At 35.6% G+C, this 21,082-nt stretch overlaps 1 protein-coding gene and 1 pseudogene across 1 annotated transcript in view; one reads left to right on the top strand and one right to left on the bottom strand.

The window, feature by feature from the left end:
* DMD (dystrophin) overlaps positions 1-21,082 on the top strand; it is a 2,262,230-nt gene that overhangs the window by 203,303 nt on the left and 2,037,845 nt on the right. The window lies entirely within an intron of this gene.
* Positions 2,527-3,988, bottom strand: LOC100051377 (lysosome-associated membrane glycoprotein 1 pseudogene; annotated as a pseudogene).

Genomic DNA, 21,082 nt, shown 5'->3' with positions numbered 1-21,082 from the left:
AGAGAAATGTCTTTTCAAGCACTTTGCATTTTTTAAAATTGTGTCACTGGGTTGTTTGTTTTGTGTCATTTTTGAGTCATTGAAGTTCTTTATTCTGGAAATTAACTCCTTATTCAATATATTTTCTCCCATTATATGGGTTGCCTTTTCACTCTGTTGACAGTGTCCTTTGATGCATAAAACTTTAAATTTTTATGCAGTCCAATTTATCTATTTTTTGTTGTTGTTGCTTGTGCTTTTGGTGTCATTTGCAAAAATCATTGCCAAATCCAATGTCATAAAGCTTTTCTACTATGTTTCCTAAGAGTTTTGGAGTTTTAGCTCTTACATGTATGTCTTTGATCCATTTTGAGTTAATTTTTGTACATGGTGTATGGTAATGGTCTAACTTCACTTTTTGCATGTGGATGTCATTTTCCCAACCTGACTTGTTGAAAAGACTCATGCTTATCTTCACATATGTGTCGAAGTTCCATTTTCCATTTTGTAAAGCACTGAAAGGTGAAAAAAATTCATCCCCTCATGCAAGTGATTTCTTTTTCTTTTTACTAGTATTTCAGAAACTTTTAAATCAGCTTTAGAGATCAAGAACTCAGTTGTGTGCTAGTAATTTTAGACATGGAATAAGCCATTCTTGAATGACAAAACCAATTATTGCTACAAATGCTATTCTGAACTCTCAACTCTGTTCACCATTGTTACCTCTAACACTGAAGTATTAACAGAAGAAAGGAGAGAAAGAGATGATATATAGATTGAGAGGTATGCAGGCAGGCAGTTTGAGAATAGGCACTTGTGTTAGATTAGCATTGCCCTCATCCTACGTTAGTGAAGAATCATAAACCACATAGTTCTTTAGCCTACACTGTCTGAAAAATGGACCTGGATAAGTAAAAATAAAATAAAAATGACATTTTATTTTTAAAATGCCTCTTTTTAAACAAAAGGGAGCATTTCTTTGCATTATTTACAGACTATCACACAGAAGATACTGTAGCTTTGGGGGACATGCATGTCATCAGGGCCTCTTTGCTCTCATACCACCTCTCCTTCCACTAGAAACAAAACATTTGGGGGAATGTAGGGAGGTGAAATAGACAGTGAACCAGAGTCAGCAGGACAGTAAGACCTATGAAGCTCAGAACACCTAGGAAAATGCTACTGAAGTGGCGCACAATCAATATTGGGCCTGAGGCATATGGCAAAGAGGAAAGATGCAGTAGGTAGGTATAAACGGTCCAGTGGATGATGAAGGAGCAGTAGGAGGTGTCTAGCATGGACATTGTCTTAGCATGGGCTTTGTACACTCTAAAGAAACAGTCCTGTAGCAGTCTAAGAGAATAGGAACCATATAAACCTAGGAGCAGTTAGATTTATCTTTTGAAATGATAGAAATATACTTATTTAAAATTATCTCCTGATGCCGAAAGAGTCAGTGTGCAAAGTGACAAAAACCTACATTGAAAATTATGGTCAATAAGATAGGGAGTCAAACTCTGGTCACCCTATTCCCTGGCCATTTCACTGTGTATAAATTCATTTTTCTTTACCTATGAAGTGGCAAGAAGCACATTTAGAGTATAAAGGAATAACCCAAGATAATAGATGCAAATCTCACTGTAAAGTACCAGCCCATAGATCAATGATAATTGACATGCATTGTTGTGATTTCCAGACAAACAAACAAGAGAATTTTGTCAGCATTGTTACAAACAGTGCATTGCATGTGAACTGATCCTTTAAGTGCACAGCCACAACCAAGCTTAAAGTGGATAAATCAGTATAATGAAATCCATATTGTGCACCAGTACAGAAACAGGACCACCCTGAACTTCAAACAGAAGATGGAAAATGATTTTAGAAAATAGTTACTAAAAATAGTACCCATTTTCAATATTTTTTAAAGTGCTAGTTTGTAAGCGATAAAACATAAAAATGCCAAAGGATAACTTAAATTGACTGTATAATGCTTGAATTCTGCACTGCCCATCCCTATATGGGCCATTCCTGTCCTGACTTTTAAAACTAAATTTAAGCATTTCAAATTTTTATCTTTTGGAGTACTTTAGTTTTAGATTTTTTCCCTCTATTGTTTAGAATCTCTTAAACATGTCGGTATAACAGTTAGCTGTCCTTCATCGGGTATAAGTATTAGGACCCAAGGCTTCCCTTCATAAGGCTTAAATCTGAATAAAGAACGAAGAAACCGCCAGAATCTTAAAAAAAACTTAAATGATAGAGGAGTCAGGGCCAATTTAGAAAAGCACTCTTACTCTTACCTTAGAATTCTACTTTGGTAAATATTAACATTTGACCAGTTAGTCACACTAACACCACCTTTTCAATCATTACCCTTCTGTGTATAGTAAGTGTTGCAAGATGAGCGTCACATTTGATAAAGCAGACTTCAAAAAACGTTTATTAGAAAGTGTGCCTTCATTTCAATACCAATTTAAACTCAGGAAAAATGAACGCAACCTCTTGCAACTGCTGTTGATATACAGTGGTGGAGAATAGTTTCAAAGGCTAAATTTTCTGATTCCCGGCATGACTTCTGTTCCTGGCAACGAGATAAGCAATTTAGACAATGAGGACAATTCCTGAAAGAGCACCACCAATGGCAACAGAACTCAGCATGTTATTTTCATCTGATTGACATTCTTCCACAGATCCAAACTTGTCACTTTCGAACTTGAAAGCCTGGACCCATCCAAACTTTGAATATGTTGACTGAAGACGTATTTGTGACTTGAACGTTTTCCTCAGGATTACGCTTATGAGAATTTCCAGTGGTGGCTTGAAAGGCTCTCAGTGATTCATTAGAAGCTTTAATAGTGGGATCTCTGCTGTCATGTAAAGTTGTATTTAACTGGATTCCCTGTAGGAAAGCAGGCTAGAATTTGCATTCATTTCAAAACTGAAGATAAGAGTGACATTTTCACTGCAGAGTTCTAGTGATACTAAATGAGAATTATAGCTCACTGTCTTATTTGGATTGATATTGAATGCTCTTGTCACAGTCACCTTAGAGCTTTTCTCGTAAGTGGTGATCAGTCATCAGCCCATGCTACAAGCAGACCAGTTGCATTTGTGCCACGCATATTGTGCTTCTAAGCAGATGGACATTTCTGGGGAAGTGGTGGGCTTTGACCTTGGAGGTGTCGTTGAGAAAGGCTCTTCTTGCTTACACACTATTTCTTCCTTGTTGAAGTTATTTGAAAGATATTCCTGGATAGTTACTTCATATAGTTTAATAGTTACATTATTCATGTGTATCTGGTTGTCTCTGACACGTGTGTATTTTTTATCTATGTGTACTTGATGTCAGGTATGGATTCCATAATCTTGTTTCCTTTTGCCCTTGCATTGAGAGAAATAGTTATGTCTGACAAGTTATAAGCAAAACCTAACAGTTGGATACTGTATGATGCTGTATTTCTTATGAAATTGAGGGTCAACGTATATTTTTCTTCAAAAGCAATCACTGTATTGGCATCAGAAGCATTCTCTTTGCCACCACAGCTACTACTCAGTATTTCTGCATTTGATGGTGGATTCAAGGTCACATTTTTAGCACCACTTTTGTATGATAGTTCCTCAAGAAGGCAGCTTGAGAAGTTGTCCATTGGGCAAGCTGATCAGTAGCCACTTTTCTCCATAAACACTGCAGATTTACTATGCATCAGTCCTGCAAGCAGCAGCAGGAGCAATTGCTTTCCCCAAACACTCCCCAGGGCTGCCAGGGGCACAAGGGGTGGGGCAGGAGGCCCAGGTAGGTTTTACCTGCACCTCCACTATCTGCCTACATTTGGAAGTTAGGGAATAGGCAAAAAGACCAGTACTCCAGGGGTTAGGACTTGTCAGGAAAAGAAGCTTGCCAGCAAAATGGAGACACGCCCTGCTACTTGGGCCCCACAGACCAAGATGGAGACCTGATGGCACAGATAGCTTTACCTGTCCTGTGACCACCATCACGTGCACTCCCCATTGTGAGGGTTTTGTTACCAATTTTAAGCTTTCAAACTTAGATCAGCCTTCTACTCCAGTGCGGCTGAATTGGTGAGGTTTTTCTTTCTTGCCATAACCTAATATTTAGCAATGCAAGCTGCTAAAGGATTGAAATACTCTATTTTGCCTTTTTAAATAGTCATTGACCAGATGGTTACTTGGCTTATTGTGGTGATCACTTTGCAATGTATACAAATGTTGAACCACCTGAAACTAATACAATATTGTATGTCAACTATACTTCAATTAAAAAATCTTTGCACATAACATAAATAGTCATTGACAATAATGACATTGTTTCTGCAACTGCCTTATTATGCTTCTCCTAATTCCCTTGGTTCTTCCAGAAGCTAACTCTAATTCGGATCTTAATTTGCAGAATAGTTATTAAAGGCTGGCCTGGTGATCAAACCCTGTGTAAGGGAAGAGAAGGAAGCAGGATAAGTCTAGTTGTTGTGATGCTGGGCCTCAGCTATCACCAGGGGAGAGCTCTGGAGAGCCAGGGTCAATGCACATTGAGCCTAAAAGGCCAGTACCTTACGGTCCTTCTTCTATCACTCATTGGAATTGGGCTGACCTGGTAAGGGTATAACCTTGAAAAATGTGTCTCTTTACAGTAGAGGCATTCCTGAAGTGGATGATAGATGAAAGCTGGGGCCAAATGTCCTTCCTTAAAGAAGGATCTTGGTGGTTCATTGCAGTTATCATATAAGTAATGCTCTGAAAATTTGACACACCAAAATATAGGCTGACTTGAAGTAGGTCTGGTTTGTTTGTTTTCAAAGATAATTTGAAAACTATTATCTTTGGTTTTGCAATTAAAAAATAAAGTTTCCCTTAGTTTAGAGGTAGAGCTATGTTTTATTATATAGTACTGCTTTATTTTCTTCTAATATCTTCATTGATTTAATGATATAAACAAATATCGACATCCATGATTTTAAATCTATGCCATATGTGTCCTCCAGGGATGTATAGTCCCATTCTTTTCATTTATGCTAACCTAAAAATAACAGGAGACAAAAGTAACAAGGCTCTCATTTACTTAGAATTAGTGTTCAATTGAAGACTTCATGTTGATTCGCTCTTGAATTATGTTCTGTATTTGTATGGCTTTGTAGAACATGTTTTGGAATATATATATTCCTTTCTTAAATATGACTATAGCTTTTGTTATTCATTTGATGCTTATTAGCAAATGTTAGGCTAAACTAGGTGCTCTATAGACTTATTTATATAAGACTTATTGCCATGGTAACTAAGTACTTCTCATTTAGAAAATAGACCAAATTAGGGGAGGGGGGAGAAAGAGTAGCAGCCCAAGGAATCCTTGACCACATGACCACATTAAGAGCCTATTTGCCTAGGAGTGGAAAGGGAAAAATAGGGAAGTAATTCTCTGGTCTCACAGTAACTCCTAGTAGCTATTCCTGGGTCAAATTATTAAAGAATCAGTCATGTGGCAAAAATGAGCTTGTCTTAGGGTTTTATAATACTTTATGATATACATGGTCTGTTTGCCAAATAAACCGCTCAAAAGAGGACTGAACATAAGAATTGAACAAAAATCATTGTTCTCTGCCACTAAATGCAAATATCAACCCAATGTGATGTAACATTTATGAAAGATATGGTAAAGTCTCTTACCTTTGTTCAATGATATTTTCAATGAAGAGATTTTATTCATTCTTAATTAACTTAAACTTCTAAATTGGTAGCAAGTTATTAATGTAGAAAAAAAGAAATTTCGCTAACCAAATGTTGCATGTTAAAACACATTTTGACATTTGAAATGGAATACTTTAATTTGGTAACGCAGTCGTGAAGGATTTTTGAAGGCTAAGTTAATTATTTGATGTTTTCTCAAGCAGTGAAATCAACTGTGTGGCAAGAAATGGGTTGTTTCCTTCGGTGTACACGATAGGACCATCATGATGTAGTTAATTCTTATGAGGTGGTAGTCGAAGCAAGTCAATGATTCCTTTCTATAGCAAATGATTTTTTGTAGAATGTATTAGGAGAGGTCATAACATCATTAGTGCGAGCAAAATAATCATGAGGAACCCGTTACAGGGTTGCCTAGCAGGTACTAGCTTTATTTCTTCATGAACATTTTTCCTTCTCCATATGTGACTGAGTTAGGACTTAACGCTATTTGCAGTTTGAGTGTTGATCCAAAAAGATTTTTAAAGAGTTTAGTGTATTGATAAGTGATCCTTATAAATGAAAGCATCAGTAAATCATTTGCCACCATAGAATGACTTTTAAATGGTTAATATTGTGAGTATTTGGAATCCAAAATGCACTGTGTTTTGCTTTACTGTAGTCTATTTTGATTTACTTTTGGTCAATTAAGGTGATGAAGTTTACACAGAAAACCCTAGTGGTTAACGATTTGTCTTGGCCAAATGTTTGTTTAGTTTCTGTTAGTGTTATTTTTCATTGTAATAAAGTTACTGAGACACTCATTATCGGAGTGTTTTTATTTTATAAATAATTTATGTATATACATACATACATACCACATATACACACATATGTATATTTATAATATTTCTCAGAGAGTCCTCACCCTTGTGTTTAAATCTTTATAACACATCTGAGAGAATTTACTTTAACAAATTTAAAATTGCAAAAAGAATTATTAAATACTTGTGGGAGGTATGTGGGAAGAACTAGGAAAAAACCTGATTCACGTGGTTACAATATTGCTAGATATAACATTTCCTAGATTCCCAATGTTTTTACCATAATTTAGGATATATCTTGTGAAAAGAGCTGTAATCAGTGAATATCTGTGTGGAAACACATAGTTATACATGCCGGTTTTTGTCATTGCTAAATATTTTCTTGAAAATAGTGAAATACCTGTCTCTAGTGCTGATGTGTTATCCTGTTACATCAAGCATATCAGTTATTACGTAAAAATTACAAAGAAATTTTAGTACCTCAAGACAACATTTTTTTTCTCCCTCACACCAAGTCTCTGTGGCTCTTGGCAACAATAGAGGGCACCTACCCTCCAAGTGAAGGCTCAGGGATACACCTCACAATTAGCATGTACTTCCATGAATACAATGGCAGAGGAAGGGCAAGATCAAGAGAAACATGTAAATTCCAGTTGCATTTTGTTGGTCAAGTAAAGCAAATTTCGCAATCTTACCTAACTTCAATTGAGTGGGAAGGTTGTATTTGCTGTGGTTCTGGAAGGGGGAAAGCATGAGGTGATGGGGAAATCACTACTGCCTCCCACATCAGACATCTTTGGTTTCAATGGAACACACCAGGAACTTCCAGGAAAATGGAAATTAACTTTATTATTGTTTTAATACATACACTATTTACAGAAGGTACAACATAGCATTTCTTTGACTCTGTTTGACTAGTTTTTGCTGAAGTGATAATGCAGAAAAGCCAAATGCATGCAGGCTCTTTGAAGTGGATACAAAAACCATTAATAGAGATTATTATCTTTTTTACATGGCATGGCCTACTTCTTTCTTCACGGGGAGACACCTATTAAATCACAAATGACTCAATCTGGGAAATAGAAAAATGGAAGCCATGTTTCAGCAGCACGGCTATATTCCATTTTCAGCACAACAAAATGCATTTTATATTACAAATAATACTATGGATAGAGGATACCAGGAAGCAGTGACACGAACCCAAAGATGATACATAATCACTATATGCACTATTATGTATTTAATCAACTATTGTAGACTAATTGTAAACAAAGCACTGGTTTTAAAGTCAGACGTGCCTCAATTACTGCTTAACAATTTCAACATTAGATGTGCTGTTAAAGCTGTCTGCAGCTCAGAAGCTTCGTCTGTAAAATAGTTCAATCTTACGGGGAAGATTAAATAAAATGACATATAAAGCTCATATTACAGAGGTTAAAACATGACATTGGGGTAAAAACTGCCCATTTGACAGAAAGGAAAATATATTTTTAAAAAAGTTTAAATTTTAATAGCCATGCTCAAACTGAATAGAGAGAGGCTCTTGGGCATCTTCGGTGCATACAATAAGTATAGAATTGCCGTTGAAGCAAGTATTGAAAAGGGCACAAAAAATGGCGTTTGTATTTTCTTTACTCAGCAGACTTTGTGTTTTTAAAAGCATACACAAAAAACAAGGAATTACGTAACTTCCAATATTTTGTTCCACATCTTTGTTTTTTGTTTGAAGACTAAAGTTTATCTGAATTTTGGTATTTTGTGTTTTTGGTTTTAACATTTATGACAAGGGAGGAAATAATGTCTAAACCAGGAATCAGACACTATAATTCCTTTACAGAAAATCTGAGGCACATGAATGCTTTAGGCTGGCTGGGTGCTCAACTTCTGGTGTTACATTGCATTTGAAAACACGTGGCAGGTAAAACAAAATAAAGCAATGGCCTTATAAAAATCATTCATATGTCATACAAATATTGAATCATTACGTTATATGCCTGAAAGTAATATAATGTTATATGTCAATTATGTCTCAATTTAAAAAATCAGTCATGAAGCCTTTTGCTTCTCGATTCCCCTCCACGTCATAGTAAAGGAATGGTTTAGGAAAGTTGTTACTTGGAATTCCATATGTAAAAAAATAGTAGAAATCTCTCTCTTTGACCTTTCTTGGGGGTAGCAGGTCACAAGAATATTACTGGAAGGTGTGATTAGCCATGAGAAATACTACATAAATATGTAGATCTCTGATCTGACCCTCAACTGTTTTTATCTATGGTCATCTTCTAGGCAAGTGATTACTTCTTAGTTAAGATTTGTTCCTCTCTGCCTACACATCTTTATGGAAAGTCCATCGAACAGTCCCTTCACTTAGATGCTTTTCATTTATTCCTGTTGTTTTTTATTCCCACCTCCTTCATCGTTGGTTAAGTGAAAGTGGAAAAGCATTAGCTTCTTATCTCCTGAAATAAACTGTAAATAACAATGTGAAGTTTAAGGCATTTCACAAAATAAAATGTATGACTCATGAATGTTCGGTTTATTTTTGTTCTCTCTCGAGTTTTCTGTCTTCAGATTTGTAAAATATGTAAAAAGTCAAAAATAAAACATACTTATATATCTGTACACTTGTTTTCTCTTTGAGTAAATTAAGAAAGTTTATTTCTGTTCTGGAATTTCAAAACCTCTTTAAGCAACATGCTGCTTAATAATTTTATTTTGCTTTGTGGATATTTCTCCTTATTATGAAGTAATTTTTGTTAAAATATATTATTGATATTAGTGTTTAGTCTGGAAGAAACTTTCTAGGGTGGAACAATTTTCTCAGGAAGTACTTTAGCATAAAGGAATGGATTTTAGATGTCACTGCAGATAATGTTGAATTACTTTGATTTTCTTTTTAGTTGAATCACTCTTCAAGAAAAATCTTTTGATAGGCAGTGACATCTGCTAGGAAAGTGGCAAAATGCTGTTTGCATTTGATCCACCAAATGAACAGAGATAACTGTCGTGTGTCTGAGTTGCACTCCAAGCAATACCTGTCACAGTATCTACTTTTTCTCTGCCTATTTCCCCTATTCCTCACCTTTATCCTAAACTGAGAAAGGAAAATGTTTATCAACATACACTTACATTTCTTTGTCCTTAAATAGCATTGGGAACTGAAACCCCAGGCTCATTACATGAAACCTAGAAAAATTAGTTTTACTTTTCTCTCTCATATATATATATTATATATTTATGAATATTAAAATAGTTGTATATTTGCATATTTATGATCATATATACATACATATACCCATACATATATGTATGTTTAGATTTGTCTGTGCATACATATATGTGTGTGTTCGTGTGTGTGTGTGTCTTGATAAATTTTAAAGGACACTGCTACAAATAGAAAGTGGTGAGTGCTATTTATTGGACAGTCTTAAGTTGTCATGGTGTATAGATCAAAATTTCTTCTCATATAATCTTGAGAAAATTCATAATAGAACTTATTTCATAGCCAAATGGTGAGATTCTCTTAAAGGGGGAATTCGTTATCTTTTCTCCCCCAGCTTTGTTGAGATAGAATTAACATATAACATTGTGTATGTTTAAGGTGTACAATATAATGATTTGATAAATGTATATATTGTGAAATGATTGCCACAGTAAAGTTAGTTAACACATCCATCACCTCACATAGTTACGTTTTTTGTGTGATGAGAATTTTTAAGGTCTACTCTCTTAGCACCTTTCAAACATGCCATACAGTATTGTTAACTGTAATCACATGCTGTACATTACTTCTCCAGAACTTATTCATCTTATAACCGGAAGTTTGTATACTTGGAGAACCTTCACCCTTTTCTCCTGACTCCCCCATACCCATCCGTGGCAAACACCAGTCTACTCTCTGTTTCTATCAGTTTGATGTTTTGGGATTCCAGATAAAAGTGAGATCATACAGTATTTGTCTTTCTCTGTCTGATTTATTTCACTTACCATGATGCCTTCAAGGTTCTTCTATGTTGTTGCAAGTGACAGAATTTCATTTTTTATTTTCTGGCTGAATTAGCACATTTTCTTTGTCCTTTCATCTGTTGATGGATGCCTTTTTTGTTTCCATGTCTTGACTATGGTGAATAGTGCTGCAGTGAACATGGGGGTACAGATATCTTTTTGAGATAGTGATTTCATTTCCTTTGGATGTATACCCAGAAGTGGAATTACTGGGTCATATGGTAGTTCTATTTTTATTTTCTTGGGGAACCTCCATACTGTTTTGCACAGTGGCTTTTCCAATTTACATTCCCACCAACAGTGTACAGGGGTTCTGTTTCCTCCAAATCCTTGCCAATACTTGTTATTTCTTGTCTTTTTGATGACAGCCATTCTAACAGGTGTGAAGTGATATCTCATTGTGGTTTTGATTTACATTTCCCTGATGATTAGCAATGTTGAGCACCTTTTCATGTACCTGTTGGCCATTTCAGTGTCTTCTCTGGAAAAAATGTTTATTCACGTCCTTTGCCCATTTTTTAATTGAATTTTTTTTTGCTGTTCTATGAATTCCTTATATATTTTGAGTATTAACTATTTATGAGATATGTGGTTTGCAAATGCTTTGTCCCATTCTGTAAGTTGCTTTTTCATTTTGTTGATTGATTTTTTTTTTTTTTTTTTGCCGTGCAGAAAATTTTGAGTTTCCTGTGGTCTCAGTTAGTGATTTTTTTCTTTCTTACTTGTATTTTTAGTGTTATATCTAAAAAATCATGGCTAAGACTAATGGGAAGGAGATTTTCCTCTATGTTTTCTTCTAGTAGTTTTATGGTTTCTGGTCTTACATTTAAGTCTTTAATCCATTTCTAGTTAATTTTTGTAGTGGTGTAAGGTGCAGATTCAGTTTCATTGACTTCCATATGAATATTCAGTTTTCCCAGCACCATTTATTGAAAAGAGTATCATTTTCCCATTGAGTGTTCTTGGCTCCCTTGTCAAATATTAGCTGACCATGTATGCATGGGTTTATTTCTGGGCTCTTGGTTCTGGTCCATTGATCCATGCATCTCTTTTTATGCCACTACTGTACTGTTTTGATTACTATAGCTTTGTAATATAGTTTGAAATTAGGAAGTGTGATGTCTCCAGCTTTGTTCTTTCTCAGGATCACTTTGGCTATTCAGGGTCTTTTGTTGTTCCATTTGCAATTTAAGATTGTTTTTTCTATTTCTGTGAGAAATTCCATTGGAAGTTTGATAGGGATTGGAATTCATTAACTTTTATTGAATGTATTCTAGTTGTGAGACTAGAAGTTTTAGATATGTTCTCACTTTATCTTCAGAACTGTAGAGTTAGAAGCATAATTAAGGGTTGAGAAATTATGTAACTTCTTCAAGTAGCAAAACTATGAAGTGTCTACTTTTTTCCAGGTGCAGTTCAAGTCACTAGGGATATGTCAATAAACTAAAGCGAAGCAAAAATACATTTTATGGAGTTCCTTATCCAGTATCCAGTTGAGGGTTATTTAAAATAAAGTAAGTGATATTTATAGTATGTTAGAGGGTGAAAAGTGCTATAGAGAAAAATCAAGCAGGTAAGGGGTATAGCATGACCTGAAGAGTGAGGAGGTCCATTATAGATAAAGTAGTCAGGGAATGAGTATTATTCAAGATAAATAATACTAACTGCCAAAACAGACAAAGGCTTAAAATTCAATGGGTTACAACAATCAACTATTATTTGTCTGATTGTATTTTGGGTGGCTCTCCTCCATCTTCTAATTACATAGTTGTTATACTTAGTCTTCAAATTGTCACAGGAAAAGAGGAATGAAAAAGATCCATCAGTTCTTAATAGTCTAAGCCTGGAAATGACAAGTGTCACAACTGTTTACAGTCCCTTGGACAGAACTAATCACATGATGCCAACGTAACTGCAGGAAAGCTAGGAAATGTAAGGGAGCACATGGAATATTCGATCACACCAATCATCTTTTCCAGAGAAGCCTTCACAAAGAAGGTATTTGTGCCAAAACGAAAATAATTTTCAGCTCTTTACTTTAACATTAAAGCATGTAAAAAATATTAAGGGCCTTTAGTCATTTAAGAAAATATTAAAGGCCTCAATCATCAACATTATTTACTTCACTGAATTTTTCACAAGAGCAAAACTCCTAATGATTTCAAATTCATATATTATGTGCCTTGTTATAGAGATGGATATACTTGTTTCTAAAATGTGCCCTCTTAAAATTCCATAGATGACATTTAAATTTGTTGGCATAAAAATAATAGGGCAGAAGAGTAATCCAGAGCAGAGAAAAAAAAGAGAAAATGTATTAAATTAAATCTATTTGACGTGTCTTTTTAAACTGCCACATGTTTCTTGTAATAGTCACTGCCAAGGTGACTATCACGAACTTTTTCCTATACAAAAGAAACATAGTAGTATATAGTCTGATGGTGGCATAATTTAAGAAAAGTGTATTGACACTCTTAAGTAGTCACTTCAACATTGAGTCAACTTGTCATCTAAATGCAATTAGCTGGGATTTTTCTCAGGTTTTATCATCTAATTTACTGAGCAAATTTTGTAGACTTTGCAAATAATAAGACCACTTCTATTATAGCAGAGAATAATTAAAAACTAGTCATATTTGATTTATTTTACTCTTACTTTTTACTCAGTGCTTTAACTAGAGAAGAACCCAAATTAGATTATTTTTATAACAGTAGAAAGAACAATGAAATATTCTCTCCTGTTTTCCTGCTTCTCCCCTCCCCCTGCCCCAGAGAATTGTAGATTTTAGAGAATATTCAGAAAACCATTGATTGATGGACAACCTTGCATTCTTAAGAATGTTAAAATAGACACCTCTATAGGGTTTTGAGAACATAAAGAGACTGAATGATTTCTGAGCGCCTGCTCCCCTATTGCTGTCAAAGGCTGTGCTGGGGGGGGAAAGAGTGATGTGTGATAAAATCTAGGATTTAATATTTAGTTTTCAATCTAATTCAACAAATACTGAGTTCTCTATGGAGGAGGCAGTGGCAGAAGTTTCAGGAATACGGTCATTGGAAATTGGCTGTGTAATGAGGAAGTTTGCATCAACAATGAGAAAGGGAAGAAGTATATGAGGAATGATAAGAAAAGGTAAAGTTTCTCTATGTGGAAAGAGTGTACACAAATGACTGAAGAGAAAGCAAAATGCCTTTAGGTTTGTGGAATCAAGGGAAATATCATCAAACTACATCAGATTAAAAAGCTTCTGCAAAGTGAAGGAAGCCATCAACAAAAAGGAAAGACAACCAACCAACTGGGAGAAAATATTTGCAAATCATTTGTCAGACAAGGGGTTGACATCCAAAGTATATAAAGAACTCACACAACTCAACAACAACAACAAAAAACCTGATCAAAAAAATAGGTAGAGGATATGAACAGACATTTTTCAAAGGAAGATGCACAGATGGCCAACAGACACATGAAAATATGCTCAACATCACTAATCATTGGGGATATGCAAATCAAAACTACACTGAGATATGACCTTACACTAGTCAGAATGGCTATAATTACCAAGACAACAACAAATGTTGGAGAGGATGTGGAGAAAAGGGTAATCCTCAAACACTGCTGGTGAGAAGGCAAACTGGTGCAGCCACTATGGAAAACAGTATGGAGGTTCCTCAAAAAACTAAGAATAGAACTGCCATATGACCCAGCTATCCCACTACTGGGTATCTACCCAAACAACTTGAAATTGACAATCTAAAGAACATATGTACCCCTATGTTCATTGCAGCACTATTCACAGTAGGCAAGACATGAAAACAATCCAAGTGCCCGTCAACTGATGATTGGATAAAGAAGATGATATATATACACGATGGAATACTACTCAGCCATAAAAAAGACAAAATCATCCCATTTGCAACAACAAGGATGGGCCTGGAGGGTATTACACTAAGCGAAATAAGCCAGACTGAGAAAGACAAACACCATATGATTTCACTGATATGCAGAATATAAACAAACACATGGAGACAACAGTTCAGTGGTTACCAGGGGAAGGGGGGTGGGAAGTGGGCACAGGGAGTGAAGGGGAGCACTTGTGTGCTGACAGACAAGAAATAATGCACAACTGAAAATTCACAATGATGTAAACTGTTCTCAATCTCAATTAAATAAAAATAAAAGAATAAAAGAAATATCAAGCATCATACAGAAGCGTGGAAATGATCTTGAAGAACAATTAGAATGTTGCTGGACAAAAAGAGAGAAATATAGAGAACTGTTTATTCATTGGGCCGGGGGGAGGGGAGACCTTCAATGGCTTCCCTTTGTCTACTAAATGAAGACTTGACTGCCTCATTCAAAACGCCTCAGAATCCAACTACCATCTCTTTAAGCTTCTCTCTGACATTATTGACCGCTACTAAGGAACCTGCACATTAGGCTTCTATTTTCTTACCAGAAATAATCTATATATTTCTACACTCACTATTCTCTCTACCTTCAACAACGAACCTGGGCAATCAGGATAGAAAAAGAGAAGAAACCATGAAAAAGCGTCATTTCAGGTGAAGTTCCAGAATCAGCCTGATGCCATGAGGACCTGGGGAGTGCAATTTACACTTGAGAGTCTCTCTCTTCTCTGAATAAAGGAATTGAACTTTCATTTTCTCATATCATTCACTCCTCGGATAAAGGCCTCCCAGGAAAGTGGGGCATGTAAAATGCCTGGGCACTTCTAGCTCTCCTTCTCTAGTGCCCAATAACAATCCTAATAGTGTTGCAGAAGGGAGCCTTTGGCAGGGGAGTGTGTAGAAACTGGGGCATGGGTGCACAGAGTTGGTAATAGGCGATCTGAATGAGGTATCAACAGCGTCCCCTGCCTGTGTGACCTATTCCCTAGGTCAGAGTTAATTTCAATCTTCTTATCTGTTCCTTTCATGTCCTGTTTTATTTCTCTTGACATTTAGCATGTGCTGTTTTATTATTATTCACGTACTAGATGTACTGTCCAAGATACTAAATTCCTTGGGCATGTTTTATCTTCAGTTAAATTACAGTAAATACTTTAGTCTATATTGTGTGCTAGGTATTGTGCTAGGTAGATAGGTAGACTGAAGGCAATAGAGATGGCCAATACTCTTGAGACTTTGCAGTATATAATTGTATACTGTTTGAAATGAATAGGATAGGCAGCTTGGAGAGGAGGAAGAATCCAGAGGCTGAGCCTCAGACCTAATAAAAAAAAATCTTGATTCTAGCTTTCTAACTGTATGACCATGAACAAGTAACCTAGTGACATATTGGCAAGTAACCTGTTTGTATCTAAAATGAATATTTAGATTCATCTTTAAAATGAATACTTTAATCCTTTTTTAGCAGTGTTTTTATAATATCACTCCCATATGATCCTTGGCAGTTATTTGATGTTCTTTCTTTCCCCTTAAATTCCTTTAAATATTGAGCACAAGGCTTTGCACAAAATATGTTCATAATGCCAATATTAATTGCATGAGAAGCATGAGTGTAAAAACAAAGGAAGGACAGAGCTCTGATGATGTTCAGTGAATACTGATTAATAAAGTATGAATAGAGAATGGGATATAAATAGCAATATGAATGTATCCCCACATATAAAATTTTGAGATAACCTAAAATGAATGTAAAATTCCAGTGCAGGCTGTTTATATTTAATTTGATATACTATGGAGAATTTTCAAATTTCTTTCATCAAAGTGGTCCAAAATCATGATAAAGTATGGTAACTTCTGTGAGAGACTGAAAGTGGTAGACCATTTGGGTCCTAGAGGTTCTCCAACATTTTTTTTTCTGTTGTAAAATAATATCAGAAGTGGACATGCCATGGGGGAGTCCACATTTTGATGGTCAGTTGCTACTGGCCACACAGGGATTAAGAATAACTTCTCGTGCCAGCTCCTTTCCTCCTATTTTGGACTCTGCAGTATGTTGAGAACCTGTCTTGAGACCACATTTGCAAGTGGCTAATATACGAGATGTGTAAAAGTCCAAATGAGAGAGTGGTGAATCATAGCAGTTGAAGGACAGTAATAGACAGTAACACCAGAAAGGAAAATCAAGCTGCGGAATTCGTGTATCAATTGTGTTTTGTCTGACTTTCAGTTCTTTCTTGGGAAAATTAAATTATATGCGTGAACAGAAACTTCTATGCCGTCAAGTGTGTTTCTCTGTCTTCTGGGTACACTGTGAAAATGCATTACCATAGTGATCAAGAGATTCCATTCCAGCTTGTGAACACTATCTTCTGCCAGATAGTTCTAATACAAAACCAGCCTTCCTGTTCCTGTGAGCTTCTTGTCCCATGAGTCGCCAATATTCCCAATGTAAAGCTAGTGGGATGCACAACAATACGTCCCCTATCCATTGAGGTTGTAATTGAATCCCAATGTGTTGAACTCCAATGAGGAGTATTGTATTTCTTTTGGTGGTAGAGATGTTTATTTTTTCCAGCTTTATTGAGGCTTAACAAAAATTACGTATATTAAAGGTGTTCAACACGATATTTTGATACACATATATATAATAAAATGATTACCACAAACAAGCTAATTAACATATCCATCACCTCACATAGTCACAATTTATTTTTTTGAGATGAAAACACTTTGTCTTAGCAAATTTCAGCTATAAAAGACAGTATTATTAACTACACCTACCATGCTGTACGTTAGATCTCCAGAACTTATAGTATCATTATATTTTGTATGATAAACTGTGGAGCAAAACCACCTACAGCTTAAGCTCTTTGGCATGTGTCCTCAGCGCTGAACATGCCATGTGGCCAGACAGTCTTGCCTAGAATTTTCACTTCAGTGTTTATGGAATTCACCCTTTGGTTATCTTGGATTCCTCATGGTTTTAAATACATGTCTCTCATGATGCCAGTCTATCTTATTCGATCTTCATTGAACTGCTAAAACCCTCAGCCTCAATCCTCAGTATGATCTGATGAATTTTAGAATCGTCTTTAGTCACCAAATTGTGTTTTCTTATTCCAGAGCAAAAAAAAAAAAAAATCCTAGCGAACTAAGCTTGAAGATTGGACAATTTCTTTCTCATGCACATCTACAGTCACTTTTCATGTATATAGATGCATATATATAGATAGATATACACAAACGCATATGTATGTGTGTATGTTTTAAAATGTTTCGTTGTAAGATTAATCATTTTTAATTTTGTTTCTTCAAATTTTTGCTTACAGCAAAGTGATTCTCTGAAATATTTTAAATGTAATCACAAGTGGAAATGCAGACCATCAAATCAGAGGCTTTCCCCAATGAATTTATTTTTGGTAGTTAGCTTTCTAGAATCTTCTTGCTTTTCAAGTCTCTGTTGTGACTGATTATGCTTTCAGCCTAAAATAGCAACTCAGAATATTCAGGTTTTTAGGCACTTCTCAATTTTACATTGTAGACTGTGGCACCCATTCATTATGTACAACTCATGTTGATTTGGACTTTTCAGTTTTTGTTAATGCAGATGCCAGTCACTGGTAAAACAAGTGTCTTAAAAAAAATGGAGACATGACTTGTCTGAAAATCTGCAAAGTAATTGCTTATAACTGATAATGAGATCATTAAATTCAGCTATATTTTTGTTGCTTGAAAGAGGGTTGGCAATTTAAATTAAAGCTTGTACTGAGTAGCCTGATACTGTATTAGAAATGAATCAGAATGTGGCCTGAATTTAGAGCAGGAAATTCAATCTTTAGGTACTGAGACAATGTGTACTTGGGTTGACACACCCCACATTTGAGTTTTTTCCCATTTCACGCTGCTCAAAATGTTCTTATTGAATAGACAGATTTTTTAACAGTTCTCAAATATACATATATAATCTAGATTCCTTAGTGACACAAGTGCTGAAATTGTTCAGAACCTATAACAGAACTGGGTGAGACTTTACTTCTAAGGCAGTAACCTTCAAACTTTAGCATGCATTGGATTCGCCTGCAGGGCTTATAATACAGCTCCCCACCCCCAAATGCATGTTTTTTGAGAGTGTAAAAATTGTTTTGTTCACTGCTGTAACTACAGTGCTAAAACAGTCTCTGGCAATTAAGAGATATTAAGTGAATATATATTGAATGGATAAATGAATGGATGGATGGAAGAATGTCCCTTTCACTGCCTCCTCCTCTTTGCAATCCAGGCAATTAATTCTTTCTTCTGCAAGTTGTCGTAGTTTTCTTGCCACCATGTCTTCCAGTATTCTTCTTTGCTTATGCAGAGGCGCTTTCAGTCAATTTTCCAATGCACACCGTACCTCCAACCCTATTCCTTGAAGTGATATTAAACCTTTGGTGATTTAACAAGAATCTACACATGCACATGTAATTGAGGATACTTGGCTTTCATGTCAGGATCACTTTTCTTAAATTATGTATCCCTGCCTTATTTGTGGCTTGCACATTTTAAATGCTATAGTACTCCAACTTGACACTCTGTTCAATAGGCTGTTAGCGCTGAACTGCTAATATATGTAGAACATTAATTGCCAGACTGAAGTTTGGTCTTTTTGTGTGACAGTGATTCACTTCCAAAGCTAGAAAGATGCCAGTAAATATTACCCTGTAACTGTTCAGTCAGCACATGGCCTCTTTTGCATGATTTCCTCTTGATGACTGCTTTTATCAAGGAGTGTTTTCCAAACAGCCAAACCATATTGTGCCATGTGCAACAGAAGCTACTTGAGATTGTGTGTTTGCCACCAGATTCTATAAAGCAAAATCGGGCACATTTGCTAACAATTGTAGAATCAAGATCAAGAATTATAGAATCAAGATTTTAAAAGATTTACTTTTGACTTCCAAGAGCTTTTACTCTCAAATGATGAGACTTGTATCGTTTCAGCCAATTGTTCTGGCCTTTGAACTCCTCTTCCTTCACTCTCCAGTCTTACACAGTGATTTAATCCACTTTTCTGTATAAACTAATTTAAATCTCTGACTTTGATGTCTTTGCCAACTCAAGCCTCATATATCTTAGTGGCGGTTTCCCCTAGAATGCTCAAGTAGTTTGTCAAACTCGCTAGCCAAAACTGAACTTAGTATCTTTCACAAAAATAAGCTCATATTCATGACCCTGTTTCTGGTAAGGGCACAATTACTCTTTCACTCATAAACATAGTATTAGGGAAATGGAGAGGCATGTAGGTGCAAATGTTAGGACACATTAAAGAGTATTGGGCAGTATATATAATTTATGACGTACAATGTTTATGTGTTTCCTCTAGCATCATCAAACTCATGAAATTTTCATAAATATCAAAAAGAAAAAGAAAAACTGAACATTTGGTACAACTCACATGATGACAATTCAGTGAAGCCATCTTCATCTAACATTTTTTATTCACACTGATTGTGTGGACATCGTTATATTACTGGGAGTATAAATGTTGTACTCTCTTCTTATATTTCTAATATTTATATTTCCAGAAATTTTTGGTTGTGATTTTTTTGTTGCCATTATAACCACTTGAAAATTATATCGTATCAATATGTCTTGCATTTTTTGTTCTCTGGCAATTTCTCTGTATCTATGTCTCTCCAACAGCCTAAAAAGCAGTATGTGTATTTGAGGTGGGGGTGGGGGAAGACATGGGAGGTACTTCCTGCCTACTTCCTTTTTTTCCTCACAAGGGCCTCATCTAGTTCAGAATTCCTGGAAGGTATATGACAGAATTGATCATCACTGTGGTCAGAAGTAACTCTTAGTACTCAATGACTTGTCAGGACTAGAGATGGTAGCCTTTGGGCTCCTTCATATCTTAATTTCCCTGTACCTCTGCTTTCAGCCTCCAATTTGTTTGCTGAAGTCTATAGAATCTGCCTTAATATTGCCCCATCTTCTTCCTTCCTTATAATAACCAATGTCATCAACCTGTATTATGTCCTCAAAATCTTTCAAAGGCTCTTAGTCACATAGATAATTTCCTATATAGTCTCCCATTCCTATTAATTATGCTCACTGGAATTAAAACTGTCTTTCCAAAGAGTAGATCTAATAGTGTCATCTTTCTGCTCAGCAACCTTCAATGACACCTCATTGCCGATTGTATTAAGTAAAATTTTGTTGCTTTAGTGTTTAGTGCCTTGACATCAAAATGAGCTTCTGTCTTTATGCCTCTGGACTCTTCCTGACAACTTTCTCTCTGTTTTACTTGAAATGAACAACATTCATGCCCCTCCAGTGCACTATAATAAATTAACGTTTCAGTGTTTGTATGTGTATTGGTCTTCCCTCAGAGTAGATTATCATTTTCAAAGTTCTCTGTTTTAAAAAATTATCACCTCTTTCAAATGATCATCCCTCATTCAAGACCCTGTTAAATGCAACCTCTTACATGAAATCTGTCTTCATCTCACTTTGCCCACACTGGTGTTATAGCCTTTCCCTTTCATTTGAACCACTGTAACTCTGTTTGATGGTCTGTGTTAGTAATTTCCTTTTATCTTGCATATATAATATAGGTATAAATATATGTGCTATCTTTTTCCACATTATTATCCTACACTAGACCCCAAACCCTTAAGGGCTGTGATAATATCTTTTTTTACCTTTATT

The sequence above is a fragment of the Equus caballus genome, chromosome X (assembly GCF_041296265.1).
Source record: "Equus caballus isolate H_3958 breed thoroughbred chromosome X, TB-T2T, whole genome shotgun sequence".
Taxonomy (NCBI): Eukaryota; Metazoa; Chordata; class Mammalia; order Perissodactyla; family Equidae; genus Equus; species Equus caballus.
The sequence above is the reverse complement of the archived record's forward strand: the minus strand, read 5'-3'. Positions and strand labels throughout refer to the sequence as shown.